This window comes from Myripristis murdjan, chromosome 13, assembly GCF_902150065.1.
Source record: "Myripristis murdjan chromosome 13, fMyrMur1.1, whole genome shotgun sequence".
Lineage (NCBI taxonomy): Eukaryota > Metazoa > Chordata > Actinopteri > Holocentriformes > Holocentridae > Myripristis > Myripristis murdjan.
This window is the reverse complement of record NC_043992.1, coordinates 15243926-15271902: the sequence shown is the minus strand read 5'-3', so window position 1 is coordinate 15271902 and position 27977 is coordinate 15243926. Positions and strand designations below refer to the sequence as shown.

The window sequence follows — 27977 nt, the reverse complement described above, 5'->3', positions numbered from 1 at the left end:
GCCTGGGTGTTCCAACACTTGTTCAGATTAGAGCAGAGAGAGGAAGGAGCTATAGCAGAGGTTAGAGACAGGACTGTTTGAAAGCTTGACAAAAACATAAAAATGAAGTAAAGGTTGAGTAAACACTCAGAGCTACCGGACTTTCCTGCTACCTGTGGAAGTGCATGTTTTAGAAATAATGGAGGATTTTTTCTCAATTAATGTATGTGATAATACAATTTTTAATTCTTTGAATGAATCCCTTGCTGTGTTTATAAGTAATGAATATTTTGATATCATGTTTTATATTGATTTAATAGTTTGTTTATCTTTTCAGTCTATTTCAGGGAGTGGCTCCAATCCGAAAATGTGGACGACACAGATATACAGGCACGGTGTGGAAAGGCTGGACGCTACATTACGGAAAAAATAACGGACATTAACAAAAAACAAACAAACAAACAAACAAACAAACTCCAAACTGAACTTTATGTGCTCTTATGCCTGGGATGTTCTAATCTAATCTATTGAATTAACTGTTCTAATCTGTTACATCTATATTTTGTTTTATAGTTCTGTATTGTTATCTATGTATTATAGTTTTTAGTTAAAGACAGACTTTTGTAAAAACCTTACATTGTGTTTTTTATTTGAATAATTTTATTTCTAGTAAAGAATGTGATGCTGGTGACCAGCATGGGGTGCTGGACCAGCATCAAAACACAACATATGTTGGTATTGCTGGTATAACCAGCATACCCCATGCTGGTTTTGCTGGTGACCAGGTCTATGCTGGTTTTTCTAACAGGGCTGGCAGGCATCTCACGAGCTACCTTTTTAACCCTCCTATTATGTTTGGGGTCAATTTGACCTCAGCCAGTGTTTAACATCTCTAAATAAATGATTAACGTCATTTTTTTTGCTTCATATTAGTGAGTGTTCCTAATGTAATGGGCACTACCAGGTAAAGATGAAATTCACATGATGATATGTTTTCAATGTCCTGTACACACTTTGTAACGCCTTGGTTATAAATAACAAAAATCTGTACTTAGAAATAATATACAGCCATTAAAACATTTCCAGTTTTAGGTCAATCAGTGAGATTTTATGGAGATTTTATTTGAAATGGAGGTGGGAGGGAGTTATGTTTTATTTAAAGGGCTATTTAGGTAATCAACAAAGAAACAAAGTATTTGACACATAAACTTTGATAACAATTTTAGTTATAATAATTTTGTGGAAGTTTAAACTGCAGGGGTTAAAGCCCTGCCCATCAAGAGGAAGTAGACCACTCATGTTTCCAGATATTCTGAGCAGGGATACAGGACTGACTGTGAATGAACTATGTGCGGCAATGAACAACAGAGACCAGTGGAAGCAGCGTGTGTCACAGATCTCGAGGGCACTTGAACAATGATGATGATGATGAGAAGGAGCGCTGATGAAATTACACATGCAAGACAAGTTCACAAGAACAACTTTGGTGTTACACTGCTGGTCACCTCAGCAAGCGTTTCTCCTGTCTTTTACTAAGAAGCACGTAGACTGAAAATGTTGAGGAAGTGGAGAGTCACGTCCCCCACTCACATTTTCTCTGATAATCTAGAATTAGCACAAGTCAGCTTTTCTAACTGAGCTACCACCGCCCCAGATGCATACCTGACAAAATCTCTATATAATGCAATGCTTTATTTGTGTTTATCATGTGGCTACAGTTAAGAGTCGAGATCACTGTATCTGAGCCTGCAAATATGTTTATGTATGTCTTAAGCAAAAAACAGGCTTGATTGACAGAATTTGCTGCAATCTCTCCATTCACCAGAAACTTCTGAACAGACTCCCCATCAGATGTCCCTATCAAGAGATAGGGACATCTGAAAGTGGCATCTCATTGAATTTCCAACTCTCAAGTGATTTATTAAAAATTTGTATTGGGTAAAAAATTCAGAAAATGTTGGAATTTCAGCTAAAAAATGGCAGATTCGCATTCATCAAAGATCATTTCTGCAAAGTTTCAATCCAACAGACAGCAGCTTGTCATCACTCTGTCATTGTGACCATGACGGATATGATGATGAAGAGCTATGATGATGCAAGACAAGTTCCCAGGAATAACCTCGGTGTTAAACTGCTGGTCACTGCAGCAAGCATTTCTGCTGTCTTTTACTAAGAAGCACATAAACTGAAAATGTTGAGGAAGAGGAGAGTGAGCTTTTCTAACTTCAAAAATACCACTGCCCCAGATGCTACCTGACAAAATCTCTATATATTGCAGTACTGTATTGTGTTTATCATGTGGCTACAGTGAAGAGTCAAGATCACTGTATCAGAGCCTGGAAATATGTTTATGTATGAACCCAGTCACTCTGGCAAGAAAACAAAACAGACCAAAACGGAGGGTGTAGTGGACATTTCTCCAGCCTCCAAGTGCCCTCTGAGAGTCTGACATATTAAATGCTATCATTTTCGCTCTAAGTTGAATAAAAATGAATCAAAATATGTCAATTACATGCCCAGTTAACTTCACATTTCTACACAGCCGGTCAAAGCAGCTCTGTGCTGCTTGATTTCTTGAGTAAAATGTTGTCATCAGCTACTTTTATCACAGAGTTCATCCTGCCTTCAAGCAAAGGAATGTGTATACATGACAGGTAATTTATTTATTACTGACATGTTCTGACTTAGGAAAGTCTTTTCAGCCAAGTTTCTAAACCAGATTACCAGAAAAAATGTTCAAGTGTTCAGCTATTCACATATCCTTGACAGACAGATGACTCCCTCCAAACTGCCCTTGAGGTGTAAGCGCAGCTCTCCTCTGCTGGTAACTGGGTTTGTCATTAGACTTCACTGGAAGGCTTTTGTCATCTTTATCTGTTCCTATAAAATGCACTCTCTCGCTCTCATTCATCGTCTCTTTTCCCCTCTGCAACAGTGTTTGTGGTGGCTCTCTTCTTTGTGCATACTGGTGTGCCTGCGTGGAATGACATCAGCTAGACTGTCAACCTGAAGGTAAAAACTGAAGGATCACTGTGGTGTTAGCTGTAGTTTTAGTATCAGTACTATATATTTGCTAAATCTTAAATCTCACTTTTTGCTTTTTAAAGAGAGACTGCAGCTAAAGATTATTTTCCTTGTTGAATCTATCGATCATTTTTGCCATTTTTCTATTTAATCTTCAATTTGCCTAAATAGTCATTGTCATGGACTTGTTTAGTACTGATGTATGTGGATGTTTTCCACTGACACAGTCTGTGGGGGTTTGTTTAGTTATACTTGTCAGGCTGCAGACTTGACCCTCTGGGACGCCCAGCTCACCCAACTGGCTTATCCTCTCTGGTTTCTGAAAGTGTGAATTGGGTACTGCTGTGTTTGGCTAGAATGAAAACCTGCAGACTTTATTTGTCCTGACAGTGCCTGGTAGAGAACTACTGATTTTCTTTATTTGTGAATCATTTCACTGCTATAAATGTGTAACACATAGGTAGTCAATGATTATTTTACCTTCATTTTTAACTCTCTGAGCTCTGTTTCTCCTACCACAGGTGATCCTGGCTGACTGTACCTCCATCTGTAACCACACTGCTCACAACCATAGTCACATAAAGGATTAGACCTCAAACCTTTCAGCAGCACCTGACAACCGTTTCACTGTACTTTCTCTCAACGACTAATCTTGATTCTTATACCAGACCCTCTGCCTCCATCTAATCCTTATAGTTTGTCTAGTTACCTTTCAAGTATCATTAGTCCTCAAGATGTCCACCCAGCAAGCCCCTTCCCACCACGAGCAGGCCTACGCCTCCTTGACCAGAGGCCTGAAAGAGTTGGACATTCGTGGCCCCAGTGTTCCCTGCAACTTGGTCCTGATCGGAGATGACGCCTTCCCTCTAGCCATGAACACCCAAGGCCAGGTGCTGATGGCTGCCTCCCTGTATGGCAGTGGACGCATTGTGGTCCTGGGGCATGAAAGCTACCTGACCACCTTCCCTGCCCTTGTAGAAAACGCCCTGATCTGGCTGAGAGGGGACAAATCTGATAACCTGTCTGTGGCAGTCCACCAGGGTGTCAAGGCAGTGGCAGATAACCTCAGCAGATCAAGCTTCCAAGCTACTGTGGTGGAAAAGTTTCATGATAATCTGGGTGTTGGAGTGTATGTGACAGATGCCTACAGCGTGGAAGCTGATGGGAGAGACCTGGTGGCGTATCTGAAGGCTGGAGGAGGACTGCTGATAGCTGGGCAGGCATGTCACTGGGCTCAAGAGCACCCTAAGGAGAACACCCTCCTTAACTTTCCAGGGAATAAAGTGTCCAGTGTGGCCGGGATTTACTTCACTGGTCAGTATGCGGACGTGGGGTGGCTGCCAGTCTACCCTCAGATCCCAACCTCATTGCTGAGTGTAGGGTAGGTGTTTTCTTCTGTTCTGTGTCACAAAGACTTCGCCCTTTGGCAGAATCTATGGGCATAGGCCCTGTTCAAATTATATGAATGACCCCACTCACTGACCATTTGCATGGATTTGCATGAGCTTGACCTATCATGTGTGTGTCTTAGCACTCTGCAAGTTCCCTGTAAAAGAGGGAACTCCTCTGCTTTTTCTTCATCCTGTTTTCCTCAGGTTTGACAATGACTACACTCTTGAAACACATCATCCACAGGAAAAACGGATTCCTTGGACCAGACAAAGGAGAGCCACACCTGCCTGGGTTTCATCACCAGGCAGTGCTTCATGTGCCTTGGCGCTGAGCACACCTTATTGGACCCACTGGCTTGCAAGTCTTGCTGAGTGTTGTCTTCACTTAAGCTTTGACAGTTCTGGGAGCGCTTGTAGCGGCATCAAGACCTCCTTGAACTGTGCTGTGACAAGAATGAGGAGGAACATGACACTCCACTCAGATCACAGTCCCTGATAATGCTGGGACTGTTTTGGGACTGCAGTGCTTCCTCCCTCATTTCCACCATACAAGAGCGTATGTAATTATTTCCTGGTCTTCATTGGGGTCGGCAGTTTTCGCCAACCATAGTCAACCACCAGCCCAACATCTGAGGGTGGAGTTAATTCATGTGTTGACCTTGCTCAGTAATGTGGTTCAGGGTGGCATGTAGCTTTTCCTGCCACTTCATGTTGAACCTGAAGAAAAGGATGAAGAAAAAGAAAAAGAGGAGTTTCTTCTTTTATGGTGCTAGGACACACACAATTGGTTGAGCGCACACATGCAAATGCTCTGTGAGCGAGGTTGTTATTCAGAAGACATTTGAAAAGCCTTGTTTTGGAATATTTTGAAAGTTGCATTTTTTTAATATGAACATATTTAATATGTCACACAAATACTAATGGCATGCTGGAACATATTTTTACAAAACGGGAACCTGGTTGTCCTAGCGTATGCTAAATAACTAGTGGTGACAAACGCTCGTCGCTTTTAATTTGATCAGGATCAAGCCATTTATATCACATTTACACTATGTAATTAAGCTGTCACACATTTGTTTACCAGATAATCATTTGCTGAGAAGTTATTTATCATGCACAAAACTTTGTTAGGTTCAATAAAGGCCACACTGAAATTAAAATATACCTCTTTCAAACACCACTCTCTGCTTTCCCTTTGCCTCTTTTTCTCCCTCCTCTCCTCCTCCCCCTCCACATAAAGAATTGGTAAGGATTTTGAGGACGACCTCAAGTTCCTTCTCCAGGGTGTGTCAGAGTTTCACTTCAAAGATGGGATACCCTCTGAGGTGCTGGTCCATGGCCCACTGGCCTTCCCTATTGGCAGCAACGAGCAGGGACAGCCTTTCGTGGCAGGAGCGTACTATGGACGGGGTCGGGTCATTGTGGTCACACATGAAGCAGCCTTGGGGCATCAGGTGAATTTGAATTCCTGAAAGGTCTGTTTTATGTGTGTTTGCTATGTAATGAAGATAATATAACAAGACGTTTCTCTGGCTGCAAGTAAGTGCTATTGTTAAATGTTAACTTACAAGATTAGAATTTATAAAACTTAGACCCCAAAACATAAAGTTTGTGGTTGATGTGCCCTGATCTTTTCAATACATTCAATATCTTTAATTTTCTACTATGTCTCTCCAATAAACTGCATCATAGGAGATGGCTCCATTTTTGACAAATGCTATTCGCTGGTTGGATGAGGGTCGGAATGGAGTAGTCGGTGTTGTCCCATCATTCGATTATTCTTTCAACCTGCTGAGCAACCTGGGATTGCGCTGTGAGAAGACAAACTTCAGGAAAGACCTGAGTGTGTTTGTGTGTCAAGCATACGGCGATGGTCATGCACAGGAGATCCAGGAGTTTGTGGCAGAAGGAGGAAGCCTTCTGATTGGTGGGCATGCCTGGGCCTGGGCACAGACACGCCATGGGCAGAACCCACTGACAGACTTTGAAGGTCATTCACAGTTGATTCCACACTGACCAGAGCCACTTTCTTGATTTGATTTGATTTGATTTATTTATGGATAGAGTTAAAACAAATCCAAAGGATGACATGTAAAAGTGCATGCACTTATTTCCACATGGTCCTTCACTCATGGTTTAAAGAGTTACTAAATCAAATCCAAATCTCTCTCAAGTCCAAGCTTTAATGGTAAAAAGAACCGGGTCTTTAGTGGTAGGTGATGTCCCCTTTTACAGAGTGCAGAAGGTTGTGGCATCACCTGCCACCAATGACCTAACACCCTACTTTTGGGCTTTCACAGATATTTGGGTTTGGGATTTAGTAACTGCTTATTTAATCCCAGCTATTTTGATTTTAGCTGGTTGAATTATCTGGCTTGCCTCATTCAGCTAACTCAGTTCCTCTAAATCCTCTGAATTGATTACTTAAAACTGAGTAATGTTATGTTGGATAACAATGAGCTCCTGTTTTGAAATGGGTGGGTGTCATCCCTTCTTTCTGCCCTGTTCTTCCTTTCATTCCACTGTGACTATCAAATGGAGCAAATGATACAAAAAAAGAGTTTAAAAAGTTGTTAAAAAAAAAAAAAAAATAGAGATGATGAGTGAAGTCCAAACCAGAATTATCAGGTGTCTGATTGGCTGAATGGCACTGAGACTTCAAGAGACAGCAGCTTGTTTTACTGTAGCAGCAGCATTGCCATATGCTCTAAAATTAAAGAGCGATCATAGCAGAAATCTGCAGATTAAACTGTTGCTTGCATCTACAGCCCATATGGCATCACAGAACAGACTAGCTTTTAAAGATACTGAATATTGACAGGGGTTCCATTCTAAAAATACTGTTAGCAGTAGTAGCCTTGGATAAACCAAACCATCATCATAATAGATTCATCCATACCAGACAATCGAGTAATTCACCTCTTGTACTGCAGGGAACCACATCCTCAACAAGATGGGCTTGAGCCTGCTTGGGGCGACACTGGCAACAGGTTCCTACAAGGCTCCTGTCCATAGCCAGGCCGCTAAAGACAACTACCACTTTCGCCGCCTACTACGCCGCTTTGCTGGTCATGTTGTCAAAGGGGAGGCACTTACCAAGAATGAGGAGTCACTTCTTAAAAAGCTGGGCTCGGACTGTGCCAACTATCTGCACATGAAGGCTCATGACTGGTACCCCTACATGCAGATGGTGTCTACTCTTATGGACATGTTGAAGAAGTCAGGCATGCCGCAGGTAGGCAGCACACCAGTGTACCACTGTTTTACAGTCGCTGTCACTAAGGGTCATAGATTACTTGATGTTCTTTTAAGACCTATCTTCAACCAACATTTATTCATTATTGATGTGTTTTCATGAAGGTGGGTGAGAGCTGCCCTGTGCGCACCCCTGAGGACCACCTGCTCCTCAATTTGGGGTCAGAGGTCTACAAGGTGTGCCCAGACCCTGATGCCCTCCTGCCGCACCTCATCAAGAATAATCCTGTGATGCCTGTTGTCTACAACTATAAGATCAAGATTAATGTCAATACAGGAGGTCAGATCTCTTTGTTGATCACCAACAAGACAATATATGCTCAGCACCTTTCATACATTCACATTCATTTAAGTTAAACTGCTACTGCTGTTGTGTGTGTCTGCATGTGTGTGTGTGTGTGTGTTAGGAGCTGAGGAGTGGCTAAGTACAGGTCTTTACCTCTCTCCTGGTATGAGGACCTACATGGCCATGCCAGCAGAGATTGTCAACAAGGGTTGGAAGGTACAGTGCACTTCATCAAGGGCAGACTGCCGTACGGGGAAACCGGGGATTTCCCCAGTGGGATGATGGGCCGGTGGGCCGGGCCACAAGACAAAGAAGAAGCATAAGAAAAAGAAAAAGAAAGAGAAAAAAGTCCAGTGCAACGGCCAACAGCGTTTTTGTCCACTTGGAATTGGTGGTGGGGGGCTAGGTTGGGCAGCTATTGTTGTGATAGGCTATACCTGTGTTCACGTATCACTGCCTATGCTGATAGCCAATCAAATTTGGTCCATGTGGGTATGTCCCGCCCATTTCCTCAGGCTGTTGCAGCTGTCACTGTCACTCGTCAATCACTCTGTGCTAACGTTACAAGACAGCTTTGGTGGGTAGCGAGCCAGCGTGGGGGTGTCACGACTCGTGTGTGTGTCTGCCTGTGGAGGAGAGGAGAGGAGGCGGAAGAAAAGGTTAGAGGTGATTGAATTGAGGTTAATAAATTAATTCCCCAAATCCGGGGAAAATTAGAGGAAAGGAAGAAAGGAAAGAAAAGGCACTCCAGGAAAACGCAGTCCCGCATTGCACCCAACTTGCCCCGCACTTCACCATTGTAGAATCATACAGATATTAAATATATCAAAGTTGTCATTGTGATTCATGGAAGCTATAGACAACTTTCTCTAAAAGTTTTGGTAAAATGGAAGTTTACAGACAGAGTTGTGTCTGATGGGACTCCAGGGATTTTAGCTGCTTTTGTCCAGTTGTTTGAACAAATTTTGTATACAATCCAAAAGATGTGTCTCTGCATTGCCATCATTGTGAGACAGAGACGGCACAGTGCAGCCTGAGCCATGGTTTCACAAATCCCTTTGGACTGAAGAGTGGCACAGGGTGCATTAGTTTTTTCAGAAGCAGCTATGGGTGCAAACCTCATAAACTGCAGTGTTTGTTGGACTAAAACTCTTGGTGTATTATAAACAACTTAACCCTCTGGCACATGCTACTACAGTGGACAGCTGTTTAAAAGTAATTTTCTCCTAAATGCAATGGTTTCTATGGTGGAATAGCATATCAGCTGTTAGAATGCTCTCTGCTATACTAGTATGATGACATGGTAATACCAGTCCTGCATCCTTAAAGAAGTATGGAGACTCACAAAAGTGTTCATGCCCTAAGAAGAGTAAAAACACATAAGAAAAAAAATCTTGACTCAGGCTTTCATAATTCATGCATCAAAGGGTTAATGAGTGTACCAGAAAAACAAGTGGTTAAACACAGGATGTATGCTTCAACTCCTCAGTAGAAGTCAGTATATCACAACACACATATGTCTGCACGTATGTAAACATAAATAATGCGTTCATACATGTGTCACGTGGTGACGTTGACTCCGTGTCTTACTCAGGTCCAGATCGGCTGTCAGACGGACTATCTGAAGCATGGTGAGTTGAAGAGAGCACCACATGTCGTCGAGCACTTCCCTGTTACCTCAGAGGTGATGCAGGTGTGGAACCTGTGGGGGGGGGGCTCATCTACCTGGTGGCCCCACCCAATACACAGCTGGAGGGCCCAGAGGTCATTGTGCATATTGCCATATCTGCACCATATTACAAGTCTGGTAAGTGTGTGTGTGTGTGTGTGTGTTTGTGTGTTCTCTTCAAACTGTTTCAGTGCTCTCTGTTGAGCCCACCTGTCCACTAGACTGATGCTGATAGGCTGATAATTTGGAGCCTGTGTAGAACTTTGGAGATAACCAAACAGCCCAAGGTGGAAAGTACTTAACTGTCCAGCAGCACTTCGAACGTCAAACTCAAAACCTGATCCCCCACTCAACTGGTTGACTACTTTTTGGCAGTCGTTGGTGACTACTACTACATGTACAGTGTAGTGCACATTTAATAGAGCTAGGTAGTTTTAGACAACAAGAGGACACTGTTGCTACAGTTGTGTCTAGTGTCGGCTAGAGGTGTTGACCAGAGGCTCGAGATTTGGACTTGAGACGGACTCAAGTTGTGAAATTGAGACATGCTACTTTGAGTCCTTCAAGCAGCAACTTGACCAAGACTTGCAAATCCATTGATAATTAACACTTCAATCTGAGCAATTTCACTCAATTTCTTTCCAAAATCTGAGAAACAAGGCAATAAACAAATTAGCAAGAAATTACCTGTAAATTCACATGAAATTAGTAAAAAGTTCACTAAAGTGATCACCAAGAAATTCTTGAGGAGAATCTCTCAGCTTCTTCGTCCAGTGAAGAAGATCTCACACGAAAGTCTGAGGGACTAAAGACGAACCTGCTTGATCTGTTAAATAACTTCTTGGCAAATTGTGTTGAGTTTTGGTCTTGTTCAAGATAGCCAGGCTTACATGACAAGGAAAAAACAATACATGAAAAATAATTAAATGAGGAATCTTGTGCCATTGTAATAGGTAAAGTCAGCAGTCCATGATGCCAGTCAAGATTTACAACCAGAAAGACCTGAGATGCAATTTTCAACTGGCCCTGAAAGAGTTTCAGTATTTCTTACAGTAACATTCCCATAGCCAAATAAAACTTCACAATATCCCCCTGATTTAATCTTCAGGTGTGACGACAGCAGCTGATTGGTCACTGCTGCACAAAGCCCCGGCACCCTGGGCAGAGCTGAAGTTTGAGAACATCATCATTACCGTACCATCAGATGTTGTTCGGGGCCTGGAGCGTCCTGATGAGGTGGCAGCACTCTGGGATGACATCATGAGGGGCATCGCTGACCTGGCTGTCATCCCACACAAGTTGCCCCGCAAGGAACGCTTTGTGGCAGATGTGCAGATTTCCATTGGTAAGTGGGAACACAGCAACTTACCCCAACCTCTGATTTGCATTTTTTTTTTTTTCATATTACAGTTGCTAAAACACATTTCTTGAAACCGCCACCCATTTTCTCAAAACTTTAAACACATATCCAAAAACCCAAACTACATTCAGAAAACCCTAGACTTTTCCATCAAAATCAAACTATCTCCTCAAAACCACTTATCCTGTGTTCAAAACCAAACAATGTATTCAGATCATACACACAGCAAGTAAAAATACAGTCATCTCAGAGCATTGGTCAGACACTACATAAAATAATTTAGGACACAGCACCCAGGGCATGTACTTAACAGAAAATGTTTATTGTAAATGCATTTAGCAAAATAATATCATAGTCAAAGCAATATGTAGACTACATTCAGCACTTTCATACAGTTTTTCTCAATTGCTAAAACACTAAACTCTATTGTCTGAACCAAATGCTCCATTGCCTGAACCCACTGATTGAATCAGTCACTCTTTTGGCAAAACCATAAGCACTTTTCACCTGTTTAGACACAACTTACCAACACATTTTCATTGTGATGCACCTGTGTTGCATAATGGTGAGCACTGGTGGCAAAAGTCAAACACAAGTAAAGCACTGGTGTCACTGGTTGAACACAACAACTCAAAATTGATCACACTTGTGGCTAATGATGTGAGGGAACATATATAAGCCAGTTCAGAGAGCACTGCTTTGTGAGGCCCTACAATGGATAGAAATCTTAGAGGAGGAGTTCGTGTGAGAGGAGGTCGAGGAGGTCGAGGTGGTCAGTGAAAACAAAGAACAGTAATATCTGATGAAATCAGAGCTACTGTGATTGACCATGTTCTTGTCCATGGTATGAGCATGACAAAGGGTACAACCAAACATCAGTAGATTCACTGTGTCCACCATAATCTGAAGATTTAGAGAAGAGAACAGGTAATTACCTTTATTGACATTATAGTATGTAAATGTTGACAGCAATTACTGTATGACTATACTATATACTGTACCACAGTGTACTGTAAGTAAATATATGTTTCAGTACATCACTGTGCCAATGTACTGTAGTATTGTAATGGAGGGTTAGGCTAACTGTTTGTAGGCCTAGTATTCCATGTATATTTTTGTACTTTATTTTTACATAGGCTTACTATATACAAGTGCTAAATGCACAGGTTTTTTGTTTTGCACCATGCATTTAGCCTACAGTGAACAATAAACATTTATTTCTACAGCTTCATGTCTTGAGCATTGTGCTTTCTATTTTTCTATGTAGTGTTTAGTGACTGCTCAGTAGTGTTTTTAATTTTGATAGACTCGGGGCACAATTTGACAACATAGTTCAGGTTTGAGCACAGATTGAACTGTTTTGAGGTGAAAGTTTGGTTTTGCAAGAGGAGTCTGAGGTTTTGTGAATGTAGCTTGAAAATTGGGTTTTGTGTTCACAGATTAGAGAAAAGGAGAGCAACTTTCAAGAAATGTGTCTTAGCAATTGAGAAAAACTGTAACAAAAAATAAAACTAAATGAAAAGCACATTACTGCACAATCAAGTCACTGAGATTCATTCTCTAACATCATGTCTTTGTTGGGGGGCTGGCCAGAGGACTTCATCCATGTCACAGGCAATATTTACTCAAATTGTGTTGAACTCCTTGTCCTGCTTCCCTCATTGTCATCCCATGAACAAGGACATGGTGTACAATAGTTGCCCAGATTTTATCAGTGATGATAGTCCTTGGTGTTCCTTAGCCTCTTCCTCTTCCTCGCCCCCTTCCTCCTCGTCCACCACCTCTCATACATACGTACTCTTCCTCTTCTGCCTCTCTGTATGTTTCTGTCCATTGTAGATGGCTGCACATGTGCCACCTGTGCACTCTGAACTGACTTTTATCCCGTCCAACTAGTCTGATCTCATTGGAAACGCGTGTGTTCAGTTTTGAGTTGTTGTGTGTAAAAGGTGACAGCTGTGTTGGAGTTGTGTTCACATTTAGCTGTCAGTGTTTACAGTTTTGCAACACGAGTGTATGCCACTGTGAAATGTGTTTAGTGACTGAGAATGTGTTTAGGGTTTAGCAAAAAAGAGCGGATGAGTTTTGCAAATTGTGTCCAAGTACCTGAACAGTGTTTAAGGTTTGGCCAAAAGAGTGTTTGATTGGAAAAATGAGTTTAGGCCACTGAGAATTTGGTTCAGAAAATGGAGCTTAGTGCTTTAGCAACTGAGAAAAACTGTAAAATGGCTGAATATTCAACTTTCAAAGTGCACTCAGTACACTCAGTAGAGTGCACTCCAGGTGCCAGCTGTGGAACGGAATGAGGAGGAGACATTATGCACAGCTCATTATCATGCCACTATAAGTGATAAGTTAACCTACATAGGCATTTCTGCAGTTGAATCTACTTTCTGCTGGAAAAGTGTGTCTTGGTCATGGTGGAGCCGCCTTTTCAAAGGTCACCTTGTAAAAAGTGGAGGTCAAATTTCTTTTCCCTGACATGGCTAGATTCAGCAGAAGAAATTATACATATGTAGCCTATATGTTAAAACTGTGCAAACAACACACTGAGTAGCCTTTCACTGAAAGTCATGTTCTCCATGGCTGGGTGCAAAAACCTTGTCTAACTTAGCAACACTAAGGGGGGCAGGACTTAGGATTATGGTATAAAACAGGGTTTTTAAAGGTTTTGAGTGACCACAACCACAAGAAATCCTTGATTATTCAGTCATAACAGTGTAGTAGTTTAGCTGCAGACACATACACACAAACACACACTGTGACAGATACATGCACCCCCTCCACGTTGCAGCCTGGCAGAGATAATTATAAACATAAACATTTAATAATGGAAAGTAACAACACAAAATCACTATTACAAAGGGAAAAAAACTACAAAACCAAAAATCACTTTCGAGGAAGTAATAAACAACAATGGCAAACAATGGCAAAAAGTAGCAACAGAAAATCACTCATGCAGAGGAAAAAACCAACAAACAGAAAATCACTCTTTACGAGGATCTAGAAAACAAAAGACAAGGCAAGACAAAGTAGCAACTAAGGGAGTAAACACAAAATGCAACAATTCAAGATAATAGTCAAAAGCAACCTGACAAGGCTTGGTGTAGTTCATTGGCGAGATGACACAAGACGAACTGGCACAGGACAAAGGGAAATGTGCCCAATACCCACACTATCATACTATTTAGTGGGGGAAAAAAAAGATTTAGTATGTCCCAATACATAGTATGTCAGATGCAGTATGCCAAGAGTACCAGGATGTTCTACTACATCCGGTCAGATTTCGCAGTATGGATTTGAGCATGCTGCTCTGGCCATTCTGACCCACAATCCTTTGTGCAGCGGACGTTATGTGGCACTGACTGAGTTGCGTGTACAAGCCACGCCCACATATGGACAACAACAAAACACACATATCGCACCAAACTCGCTCAGTGACAGCAGAAGCGACAGGAAGACAGAAGATCAGAATATGACAGACGACAGCGCAGTATGAAACAGCACCGCCATTTTGACAACAACATTCAAATGTGGTGCTATGGACGGCGGCGGAAGTGAGCAAGAGTTTTGGACTTCAGGGACGATGTATGTAGTGTGTCCCAATAGTATGCATTTGCATGCATATTTCATACTAAAAAGTATAAGTATGCGATTTGGAACGCAGGGCGAGACTAAATACACACACAAGGTAATGGGGAACAGGTGGAAACAATCAGGGCGGCGCAGACAATCAGACCAGGGGAAACACGAGGAGAAGGGCAAGTGACCTGAAACGAGAGGAGAGTTAAATTTCCATATAAAACTGGAAGTGACGAGACAAGACACAACAACACTCAACATAATTTCTATACATGACAGAAAGAAATGAAATTCCTCACAATTATCTGTGAAGGCTTCATTACTGACGGAGTTTAATAGTAAAAGTCAACACTGAACAGTATCCTGAGGTTGTAACGATGAATCGTAGTAGTTTATTGTCTTTTCATGTTTTTATTCATTTTTATCCTCTTTGTTTCAATTTGTCATCTTTTATTTGCTGTGTTCCTTGTTTTTACATGAAGCACTTTGCAAACTCTTTCTAGCCATATAAGTATGCAGTATAACTAACATGTATTTTTGATATCACTCTTTCTCTCTCTCCTGTTCCTCTATCTTTCCAGAGGCCATGTTGGGGAGAACTCTGTCTCTCTAATATTCTTCCAAATTGAATGCATTTCCAGAGTCGCTGAACCATGAAGCCATTCTCTTTCTCTGTATTCTCTCCATCCAGGTTGGATGCATTCAGGCTATCCTATCATGATGCACTCATCTGACGCAGATAGCTTGGTCAACCTTGAAAAAATCAGACATACAGAGATCTGGGGTCCCATCCATGAGCTGGGCCACAACCAGCAGAGAGGATGCTGGGAATTCCGACCACACACCACAGAGTGTACATGCAACCTGTGGTCAGTGTACGTGCATGAAGAGGTGCTGGGGATCAACAGGGCAAAGGTGAAGAAAATCGTAGTGTAGCATTGTAACAGTATATATCATAGTATATTAACAAGCCATTATGTCCAAAGTGTTTGTTGTTTTGTCAAAAGCCTGCTGTCATTAATTTTCTGTCAAAAAATTTGCTTAGCTTTCCACCTTATGTCAGCGGGCAAGAGACACAAGGCCCTACTAGCAAGGAAAATTGCATGCAAAAGATTATTTGTGCCTTCTGCTATGGCCATTCACAACAGAAACATAATAAAATAGTTCCTCTTCCCCACAAAGCCCATCAACACTACTGCTTCTGCTAGGAATGCACTGTTTTTTGTTTGTTTGTTTGTTTGGTTTTTTTTAAACTATGTTTAAAAAAACTGTCTGTTTTTACTGTCACCAGAATGCTAGATAAATTTCCTTTGCAGTAAATATCATGGATAGTATATCCCTGTCTTATGTAAACTGCATGATTACTACTCCACTTGTCCTATATCATGGTCATTGCTCTTTGATCAGTGTAAAGACGTGGTGACTGTCATGTGTTTGATGTAGGCACATGGTGATATGACCCCTGATAATAGGAAGAGTCGCACAGAGGAGTATGTGAAGGGCGGCAGGAATCTGGACAAGTGGAGAATGTGGGTGGCCCTGGAGACATACATGCAGGTGAGGATTACAGTCCACTGCAGGAAAAACAGTCCTAACCCTGTTTTGGATTAAGGTTAGAGTAAATTTGGTTAGGGTGGCTCATAATGGGGAGGGGTTCAAATTAGGTAGCGATACCCAGGATATGCACACCCAGCGAATACAATTAGAATGTCCCTCTAAGCTTCATTCACCAGAACTTTTGCCCTGAATGTACAAATCTAGATATCTCTTTAAATGTGCTTCTCATCTATGCCTTTTGAAATGTGCCTGTTAATGTATATATCTTGAAGCTGCCCAGTGGATTTCCCTCTTGTGGTATAATGAAGGTCTACTGCTCTACCTCTGCCTCCTCCCCTGTAGCTCCAGGAGAGGTTTGGCTGGGATGCTTTTAAGAAGGTCTTCGCTGCTTACCACAAGATGACCAACACTCCAAGTGACAACCCAGGCAAAATGAACCTGTACGCCCAGACTTTCTCTGAGGCCGTAGGGATGAACCTGACTGGGTTCTTCAAGGCCTGGGGCTGGCCGATTGATGCAGCCACTGAGGAGAAGCTGTCCAGCCTGCCTGCCTGGACTAACCACCCCATGGTCCAGTACGGCTAACTGTGTCGATTACCACTGATAGAGCTAGACCAGAATCAAGAAAGCTCTCAAAGTACGTTGATTTACATAAGAAGCAAGAGAAATTGTTTTTTGGGAAAAAAAAAGGTTTTAAGTTTTAATTATTATTATTAATTGATTGAATGACTATCTGAGAGTTATTTTTGCAAAGCAGCAGCATATCTCCAAGCCTGCAATGTTCCTGTCCAGGCAGCAGGACACAGAGCTCTTTATTTTGTAGCTGTAAATGGTATTCTGAATTTGTTAAAACATTACTATTTTCATTGAACTATTTTATTTGTTTCTATGCAAAAGATTCTCACATATCTCTTATCTCTACACTAAAAAAAAAATTAATACAAAACCTCTGCATCATAGAGCCTGTGAAGGCTAAAGAACCCAAGTACTGAATAAAGAAGCAGGGAGACAGGAATGAGGTTAAAAGGTCATTTATTGCTGAGCTTGGTTGCTGGAAGTGGATGTGGGGGCTGCAGCAGAGGGGGTAACAGCTACAAAGGTACAATATTTAAGATGTTCCTTCTCTGGAAAGTAATTATATAACAATTATGTCATTATAATTATAATATTAGGTTCACACAATATCAGCTTAAAATTTTTCAAGTCCTAATTTTTCAAGTCTTACGTTTCAGACATTTCCATATTATGGCATAACTAACTATTTACATTTGAACATGGGAAGCTTTCCAACTCATAGTTTAAAGAGAGTTGTAGGGGAAAGAAAAATAAATAAATAAATAAATAAATAAAAAGGGAAAAACAAAACACAACCCAACATCTGTACATAGATATATAAATATACTTAGAACGTTCATTGTCCGTACAAACATACTGCCAAATCAATTAAAGTCTGATTTTATTGGTTTAATGTTTTCAGTCCACTTGGTCCAAATCAGGTAAAATTTTTCTTTTTGGATCTTGAGGGAAAATGACAGCCATTCCATTATATATATTTGATGTATTATTTCTATCCAGTCATCAATGATTGGTGGGTTTGGTTTTAGCCATCTCCTTGTGACCGCCTTTTTACTTGCCGCCAAAAGTATTTGAACCAGTTTCTTGTCATTTTTGCTCCATCTTTCAAATGGGATATCACCCATGTAGGTACTATCACTTCTAAAAGGAATGTTACTTCCAAATATTTTATTTACATGTTTATACATTTCTTGACAATAAGAGACAAGAACCTGGCAATTCCAGAAGAAATGGAAGTGATTGGTGTCATTTATCTCAAAAAGTCTCCAATAACTAACACCATCTCCAAAATGCTGTTTTTGCAAGGGAGTAATAAAAATTGTATTATATTTTTCCAACAGAACTCTCTCCATGCAGTTTAACTAGTTGAATTCCACTGCACTTCACATATTCTCTGCCAACTCTCGTCCAAAATTTTAAAATTACCCTCCTTCTCCCATTTCTCTTTAATACAAAGCGTATGTTCAGACCTACACTGGAGAATGCTGTTGTACATTTTGGAGATAATTTTATTGCATGTTGTGGATTTAGATGTTGCTAAGAATGATTTGATAATACCTAATTCATCTGTTGCTAAGACTGTATTCAGGTTGTATAGTATTTAGTAAGACCTTTTGTGTTCCATTTTTGGAATCTGTCATCAGATCTCTTTGGTACAAAATGGGAATCATAAGCATACCATCCTAACAATTTAGCTGCCTCTTCTAATTTACATAATTGTATTGTTTCCTGTAAGATTTCCAGTAATAAATTGAACCAATGACTCTCATTGCTTGCCATCTTTTTTTGTAGTACATTGTCTGTTATTGCTTCTATTGGAATCCCTTCTGCCATCGTATTTTCTATTTCCTTCCATCTTGAAGAATATGATGGTGTGCATCAACAAAGTAATGACCTTAATTGTGCTGCATAGTAGTATATTCATAGGCATGGGAGACCCATTCCGCCACATTCCTTTTTTAATTGCAGAGTTTTATACTTACTTCTCCCTTGCCATAAGTAACGAGATATCAATCTATGGCATTCAGTAAACTGTTTTTTTGGAATAATTATTGGAAGAGTCTGAAAAAGATATAGTATTCATGGTCATGATTCATGTTCAACTTGATCGATTCTACCCTAGAGTTCAAACTCAAAAAGGGAATTATATTCTGTCTTAATAGATATGGTTTTATTTTTACATTCAGTGGACCATAGTTAAGATCGAATAATTCTGACAGGTAAGATAAGCCATTAAAATCTGTTAACACACAAATGCTATTCTAAAAAATAAACCACAAACGCTTGGCTAGTTCCTGCTGAGAGCCACGATTGTACTCCTTGTTGTAAACGGCCAAGCTGCTCTTGACCGCCTGCAGGAGCTTCTTCTTGCCTTTGGAGTCACACTGACCCTGCCGTGCTCTGTACAGCTCACCAGTGTACGTTCAGAAAAGGAAATGGAGAGAGATGGAATGCTGTGTGGGGTGAAGATCTCTTAGTGTCCTGCACCTCTATAGGCTGGTGTCTGTCCTGGGACCCCAGAGGGCCTCCTGCCTCATGACATCCCTGCAGAAGTCTGGGACGCTGTAAAGACCCTGCAGGGTGGCATTCATGAAGCAGGTGTTCCCAGCATTTGGGAACCTGAGAGGAAATTCACATAAGGAAAATAAAAAAAAAAAATGTAAGAATGTGTTCTGTAGCCCAAGCTGCTTGAAAAAAACCTACAAGATAATATTTTACGTTTTTAAAGTCAGGAAGTTTTTACTAAGCACATTTTTGAAAGCACGGAGCTTGAATACATTTTAAATTAAACTATTACAGAGTATCAATGTTGTAGCTCTCCATAAGTATCAGGAACACTTCAAATTGACAAACTGTCAATATTCACAATGAACAGTCAGTCAGCAAAAAAAAACAAAAACAAAAAAACAAAACAAAACAAAAAAAAACAAGAGCAATTTGGTTTTACTTCATTTGTGCACTTTAATTTGCAATTCAGAAAACTTCCTAATAAAAGAATCTAGTTTCAACTCTGATCCTTTTAGAGCTGCTGGGAAAGTATCAGATTTATCAGATTTATTTATTTATTTATTTATTTTCATTTTAAATCAAGTAGATTTTTACAGCAGGACTTTTTGCTTCTACTTATGTATATCAGCAAAGTAACAGCACTTTTTGATGAAGCACTCTTTCCACCCAGAAGATGATCCTACATCCTTGCAGAGATTGCTCAAGGCGGAGTCAGGACAACAGTTTGATTTCTGACACATACAGCTCCGTCTTCTTCTGATGTTTTCTCCCATCGTCGATTCTGGATTTGTGGGAGCGTTTTCTATGTGGTTTCTTTGATCTATGAGGTGGAGAGGAAGGGAGAGAAAAGACCAAGACAGTATCCTATCTCAAAGCACCACAGCTAACCTCACAACAGGTTCCACAACCGTATGAGTGACCCCATTCATGCTGAAAAAAGAGATACCTCCGCAGAGATCCAGAGGAATGTGGCTCTGAGGGGACATCTGAGGAGAGACACATAAACAGGAGCTAATGAGAACACAGTTTAACAGTGGCAGATGGACAGTAAATCTACATATCTGCTATTAAACTTAGCTACCTTCTTCAGTGCCAGGGATCACAAAGGGCACATCCGGTCCGATGGCCTCCGTCTCAGGAATCCTAAAAAAAAAAAAAAAAAACATACTTTTAGGCAGCAGCACCCATATAAATACACTAACAATGACAATGAGGCATATATGATGTCATTTTCATTTCAAAATGTTATTACTCTCGTAAATTATGCAGGAGGGAACCAGTGTGATTCACTTCAACAGAGATGGCTTGTTTTGTTTGTTTGTTTGTTTGTTTGTTTTTTAACTTAACTTTGTTATTTTTCTTCTCCAGCACATGGACACAAAACAATGAATCAACCAATCAAACTCAAAACTCAAATGAGCTGCATCGGCCTTAATCAGCCTTCATCCTGTCATACCTGTTGATGGCGCTGCTGTCTCTGACGACCTCCTCTCAGTTCGGATCTGTGGAAGAAGAAACACAGTTGGCAGAAGAGATGGTGGGAAAAAGGGAGCGAGCCAATGGAGAGAGGGAGGGGGAGGAGGGAGAGAGATGGTGAGGCTCCTCGGTCAGAGTGGATGATGCTGGCGGAGGAGTAGGAGGTGAGGCGCTCTCAGCAGGAGTCTGAAAGAGAGGACAACAGGGCATCTAACAAGCTCCCTCAGCTCAGAGACAGACTGCACAGCAAAATGACATCATCAGTAATCAATAATCAGCAACATCAATATCACCGAGTCACACTGATCACATGTGACCCCCAGACCTAAGGCTACAGAGATTAAACACTGAACCACAGCCACCAAGAGTGCAATACCGTCCTTTGGCCAGCGGAGTCAGCAATGAGCCCTTGTTTATCAGTGTAGAAGTGATGTTCACGTTATTTCCTGTCTTATCCCTGCTGTGACTGTTTGAGAAAACACAACTTTACTAAAAATGAATGTTTTTATTTAGGCTCCATTTGCAGAACCACCGCTGAAAGTCCCCCTTTTTCCAACATGTTTCATTTAACGCTTCTCAGGCCCTGTCATGTCCTTGAAATTATTATGTTTTGTTAGGTTTTGTTGCGTCATGTCTTAGAAATTATGTTTTGTTTTGTTAGGTTTTGTTCTTGTGTCTTGTCTCGTGATTTCCTGTTTTATTTTGAAATCCCACTCTCCTCTTGTGTCAGGTCACTTGCCCTTCCCCTTGTGTGTTTCCCTCTAGTCTGATTGTCTGCCACGCCCTGATTGTTTCCACCTGTTCCCCATTACCTTGTGTGTGTGTATATATATAGTCCTTGTTTCCCTTTGTCCTGTGCGAGTTCGTCCTGCTTTGTCTTGTGCTGTTACGTCATGTCCATGTCCATGTTCCAAGTCAAGTCTTGTCAGGTTATGTATTTCCTTTGTTACTTTGTTTGGTCATAGTTTTGTTCTCAAGTTTCTTTGATACTTTTGTCTTGCCTTTTGTTCTAGTTATTCCTCGTTAAGAGTGATTTTGGTTGCTACTTTGTTATAGTGAATCTCAGTTGTTACTTTGTATTGAGTTTTGTGTTGCTACTTTTTCTTGTTATTAAATTTCTTTAGTTGAACTCTTGAGTCGTGCGTTTGGGTTCAATCCTCTCAGTCATAGCCATAGCCTTGACAGGCCCTGAAACAGGCCAATATGTTTCAATTACTTTTGAATAGCTTGTAATTGGCATTCTACAGGGCTGAGAAAAATTAAGTCTAATTTATATGAAACACGTCAGAGTCACATTTTTAATCAAGTTCAGCCTCTGTGAAGATGACCTGGTTTAAATTAAACTGTAACTGAGGTAGATCGGGAGTTTGTCCACATTTTATGTTCATCATCTTATCAAGAGATGTCTGACCATCTAATACATAATTGTTGTGCTCATTTGTTGAAAACCACTTAAAACAAATAGTGCATAGCTTCCCTTGAACAACATAGTTAGTCTGGTAGTTATGTTCTGTTGAAGCAAAAAAATCAAACACAGCTTCTTGTAATTTCTTCATTTCAAGCACCCCAAAAAAGACTGAGCAGTGAAATAAATATGTCTGGCATTTTGGGGGATATACTGTGTGAAAATGATGAAAATGTTCCTGTGTGTGCGTAGATGTGTGTGCCGTTGAGTTATGCCTGGCTGGGTAAAATATGCACACACAGACACATGCATTTACAGTGGCATGCTGTTATTCTGCACAAATTCAGAGGGCCCAGTGTTACAAGTGTATTTTCCTGGTTTCTGAATTTGCAAAGTGCATGTATTTTATTGATGTGTTTACCGTCACTAGAATTTTGGATTTTATTTTGATGTATTTATTTAAGGGGTATTTTGTAAAAGGATGCGCTTTGTTGTATCTTTGCCCATCTCTGCATATTTTCTCATCAGTTTAATAAACAGGTCCCTCAAATCTCTCAGCATCCTGTGCCGACAGCTCCAAAGTTTCACTCAGAATGAAGCTTTGAAGAGTCAAAATCTAGACAACAGCGCCATCTACTGTTGGTCGGGCTAACTGCTTGTTTAAGGTTGTAGTTTAAGGAGCAAGTTTTCTCTTTTCAGATGGAAATCTGAAAAATCCCAGCCTTTCTGCACTCTGTGCTGTTTTCTGACCCCAAACACAACAGGATGTAACCACGCTCTAACACTTTTATCCCAGCATTTACAGGTTGTAAAGAGTGTGAGGAGCTGTCGCTGTTGAAACAACTTAGGCTTTATCTTAAATTTGCTTGGAGGAACTGAAAATCCCAGGCTAAAGTTCAAACTTTCAACAAAATAATCATGCTAATACAGTTATCCGTGTGCAAGAATTTCATTTCCAGACCCCTTAAATACCATCAGGGTTTCTGATTACCTTTTATTGCAGGTACATTGTAAAGATTTTCAGCTGTACTGTAATTCAAGAGTGTCAGAGGCTTTTTTTTTTTTTTTTGAGCAGGGACAGTACACATTAACATCTGCAACAGCTGTAAATGTGTCAGTGTTAGCCAAAGCTAAGTTAGCCAAAGCTTAGTCCCTCCCTGGGCCGTGATGTTAAATAGGCAAGAGCTAGAAGAAGAGAAACCAAGTTAAAAAGCACAAAAGCATGCAGATTGGTTAATTAGTTAAAAACAAGGTTAAATAAAAAAATGGAAGAAAAATTAAGTAATATTGTTGTATCATTTCCTTCAAAGCCATTATTGTAAGCATCAATGTGTGATCAGACTGTGCAGACCTGCTAGGAGGAGAAATCTTACCTTTCACAGGTAAGAACCACTTTATACTTCAGGCCCACACTAAAATAAAATATGATGAATTCTGGTCTCATGTTAATTCCTAAAGCCTCTGATTTCCGCTGTTGTCCTGTAGAACTAAACGCTGGTTCAGATGTTTTGTCTCCAGCAGCAGAAGCAGCTCCTGTCCCACCTGACAGCCGAGGACATGACCAGCTGGTGACAGAGGTGAGACATACAGACAGTCCACCTCTGATTCTGTCTTAACTGTACACATTCAAGTCAGTCTGTTTCCAATGAGTCAGCAATAGAGCAAAAATAAAGAAAACCTTTGTATTTGGTCTCTGTGGAGGCTCTCACTCGAGGATGAAGCGGAAACTGAGGTTCAGCCTCTCCTCATGCTGATAAGAACATTATCATGAAAAGACTTGGAATAAATACATAATGCAAGTTTTACACTTAAAATCCATCAAATCTGAATCGTCCATCATATTTTGTTTCAGACATGGCAGGTTAACGTTGTGTCCAAAGTCCTGCAGGACTTCTGGGTCCATCCCCTGAGCCTGTCCTCAGCTGTGCCGTCACAGCAGCTCAGTCCACCAGCTGTGGGCATCACCAAGGCTGTCATGACCAAACTGTCCTCCTCCCTGACAACCACAGACCAACAGGTCAAAAGGTGAAAGGCCCTGTCCCCACCGGGTATTAACATCTGTCCTGAGAAATCTGATCACAAGCTGACATCTCTAAGAACAGGGGTCTTAAGCAGCAATGCATCCTCAGTGCATCCTGAGTCACTGGATCTCTGTACACATGCATGACAAGTTCACAAGAACAACCTCGGTGTTCCTGTGAAAAGGCTTTATAATGTAAGTCAGTGCTGAAATTGTTATAATCATGGAATTGAACTGTGTGAGATGCACACACACACACACACACACAGTCGCGTTTCCATCACTTCAGAGGACATTACATTGACTTACATTCATTTCCTGGAGATTTATCCTAACCTTAACCCTAACCTGCCTAAAACTAACCCTGACCTTAACCTAACCCTAAAACACATAGATATATTTTTTCTGTAACACACAGGCTTCATGAGGAGAAGTCTAGAAGGAGCGCAGATGAAATTACACATGCAAGACAAGTTCACAAGAACAACGTCGGTGTTAAACTGCTGGTCACCTCAGCAAGCGTTTTTCCTGTCTTTTACTAAGAAGCACATGAACTGAAAATGTTGAGGAAGTGGTCAGTCACATCCCCCACCCACATTTTCTCTGATGGCCTAGAACCAGTTCCTTCTTATTGGGCAAACTAAGTAAATATTTTAAATATTAAATGTTAAAAATGAATCAAAATATCAATTACATGCCCACTTACCTTTTATGACAGAGTTCATCTGATGTTTACTCCCAACATCTGCAAATATTGAACAGAAAGGAGAAGGCTAATGCACATGCACGTGCGCGCACACACACACACACACGCGCACACACACACACATACACACACACACACACACACACACAAATCTACAGTAAACTATTCACATATCTTTGACAGACAGGTGACTCCCTCCAAACTGCCCATGAGGCGTAACCCTGCCTCTCCTCTGCTTATTACTTGGTTTGTCATTAGACTTCACTGGAAGGCCTTCGTTCTCTTTATCTGTTCTGATGAAATACACTCTCTCGCTCGAATGATATCAGCTGGACTGTTCACTAAAGAGAGACTGTCCACTGTGACTGCAGCTAAAGATTATTTTCCTTGTTGAATCTATCGATCATTTTTACCATTTTTCCATTTAGTCTTCAATTTGCCTAAATGGTCATTGTCATGGACTTGTTTAGTACTGATGTATGTGGGTGTGTTTTCCACTGACTGGGCCTCTCATCCCACAAGCTCCTCGTTGATTTGATGCAGGACCTGCACACCCCCGGAAAGCCTCCATCTCTTTAGCATCCACGTCTTTGTGTGTGTGTGTTTCAAGGTTTTAAGGTTTATTTGGATCCCCATTAGCATGTAAACCTAGCTATTCTTCCTGGGGTCCTCATTCATCACTCAAAATCATATTATTACACATACAACATAGAACATCACATCACATATGACGTGACACAGTTTAAAAGGAATAATAAAATACAATACATAGACAAACATCCAGAGCACAAAACAGAACAACTGTTCAACAAAAATATAGACAGGACAAGCTCCAAAAATTGCGTTTCACTGAAATTACATACAGGCATAATTGCCAGCACTTTAGAACAGATCACCAAAGATATTATACCTCCATTGGGTAAAGTGACACAAATCTCAAACATGTTGCTCATATTTTAATACATCAGAATATATAATATATATATACACTTCAATCTCAGTCAAACACACACATCCCAACCAGTATGAAGGCCTACACAAGCATTAACCCAGGGAAATTGAACATAGTGAGAATTTATGTATCATTCTTTGACAGAAGGTATTGTTTTAGTAAGAATTTAAACATATTTTTGCTATTTTCTTGTTTTACATGATTAGGTGATGCATTCCATTCACTAATTGCTCTGTATATTACTGTCCCTTTTATTGCATTTGTTCTTGCTCTGGGTAGTGTGAAGTTTCCTTGTGTTGCTAGCCTGGTAGTATGGCTGTGTCTCTCTGAGATCAAGGATAAGTTATTATACAGTATAGTTGGGTTTTTGTAACTAGGATGTTTCTGAAAAATGTTATTAAAGAAAACAAAAGTTTGTTTTTTACTGTTAACCAACTGAGTACACTGGGCATTGCAATCACATTTGTTGTAACATCACAGTTTAACACAACTCGAGCAGCTCTATTCTGTACTATTTGTAGTTTCTTGATCTTCTCTTTAGTCGTACTTGACCATACTACAGGACAATAATCAATGTTTGACAGTGTTAATGGTTGCATTACCTGCTTTTGTGAGGTTTGTTAAGAGTTTTGCGCACCTTTTAACAACAGAAATACCGGATCCCATCTTTGCTACAGTTTTATTGATTTGATTTGACCATGACTGTCATCCAATATGACTCCTGAGAGCTTTGTCTCCTTAACCTGGTTCACAGGTACAATATTAATATAAATATTTAAGACTGGTTCAGAAATAAGAGCATAATTAGAGCCAAAAATTATAGAATTTGTGACCACTTCCTCAACATTTTCAGTTTATGTGCTTCTTAGTAAAAGACAGGAAAAAACCCTTGCTGAAGTGACCAGCAGTTTAACACCAAGGTTGTTCTTGTGAACTTGTCATGCATGTGTACAGAGATCCAGTGACTCAGGATGCACTGAGGATGCATTGCTGCTTAAGACCCCTGTTCTTAGAGATGTCAGCTTGTGATGGGTTTTCTCAGGATGGATGTTCACACCAGGTGGGGACAGGGCCTTTGACCTTTTCCACGACGGAGAGGGCCCTTGCATCGTGGATCGTTTGTGAAAAGTTGACCTGTTGATCGGTGGTTGTCACACACACACACACACACACACACACACACACCCGTGGCTCAAGGTATGGCGCAAGGATTTGGCTATCTCTCCTCTCGCTTCCTGTCTATCACTCTCTTTCTCGAGAGTCACTTTCCATTAACAAATATTGGTCTGGGTTTATGACGGGCCAAAAGGATATAGGCCTACAGAGGAAGGAGGATTGAATCATTTTCTTTTTAAGTTAGGTCATAGGGATAAAAGACCCATGACATGTTGAAAATAATGGGAGCAAAATTAAACAAGGACAGACCAATATTTGTTAATGGAAAGTGACTCTCGAGAAAGAGAGTGATAGACAGGAAGCGAGAGGAGAGATAGCCAAATCCTTGCGCCATACCGCGTGCCGTGTGTGTGTGTGTGTGTGTGTGTGTGTGTGTGTGTGTGACAACCACCGACCAACAGGTCAACTTTTCACAAACGATCCGTGATGCGGGGGCCCTCTCCGTCATGGAAAAGGTCAAAGGCCCTGTCCCCACCTGGTGTGAACATCCATCCTGAGAAAACCCATCACAAGCTGACATCTCTAAGAACAGGGGTCTTAAGCAGCAATGCATCCTCAATGCGTCCTGAGTCACTGGATGTCTGGACACATGCAAGACAAGTTCACAAGAACAACCTTGTGCGCAAAACTCTTAACAAACCTCACAAAAGCAGGTAATGCAACCATTAACACTGTCAAACATTGATTATTGTCCTGTAGTATGGTCAAGTACGACTAAAGAGAAGATCAAGAAACTACAAATGGTACAGAATAGAGCTGCTTGAGTTGTGTTAAACTGTGATGTTACAACAAATGTGATTGCAATGCCCAATGTACTCAGTTGGTTAACAGTAAAAAACAAACTTTTGTTTTCTTTAATAACATTTTTCAGAAACATCCTAGTTACAAAAACCCAACTATACTGTATGATAACTTATCCTTGATCTCAGAGAGACACAGCCATACTACCAGGCTAGCAACACAAGGAAACTTCACACTACTCAGAGCAAGAACAAATGCAATAAAAGGGACAGGATTTGTTAGGCTATAGCAAAAATAATTCTTTAGAAGGATGG

The 27977-nt window shown here is 40.8% G+C and overlaps 1 pseudogene; it reads left to right on the top strand.

The window, feature by feature from the left end:
- Positions 1–2912: 2912 nt before the first annotated feature.
- On the top strand, positions 2913–16733 carry LOC115369671 (TRPM8 channel-associated factor homolog; annotated as a pseudogene).
- The last annotated feature ends 11244 nt before the right edge of the window (positions 16734–27977 follow it).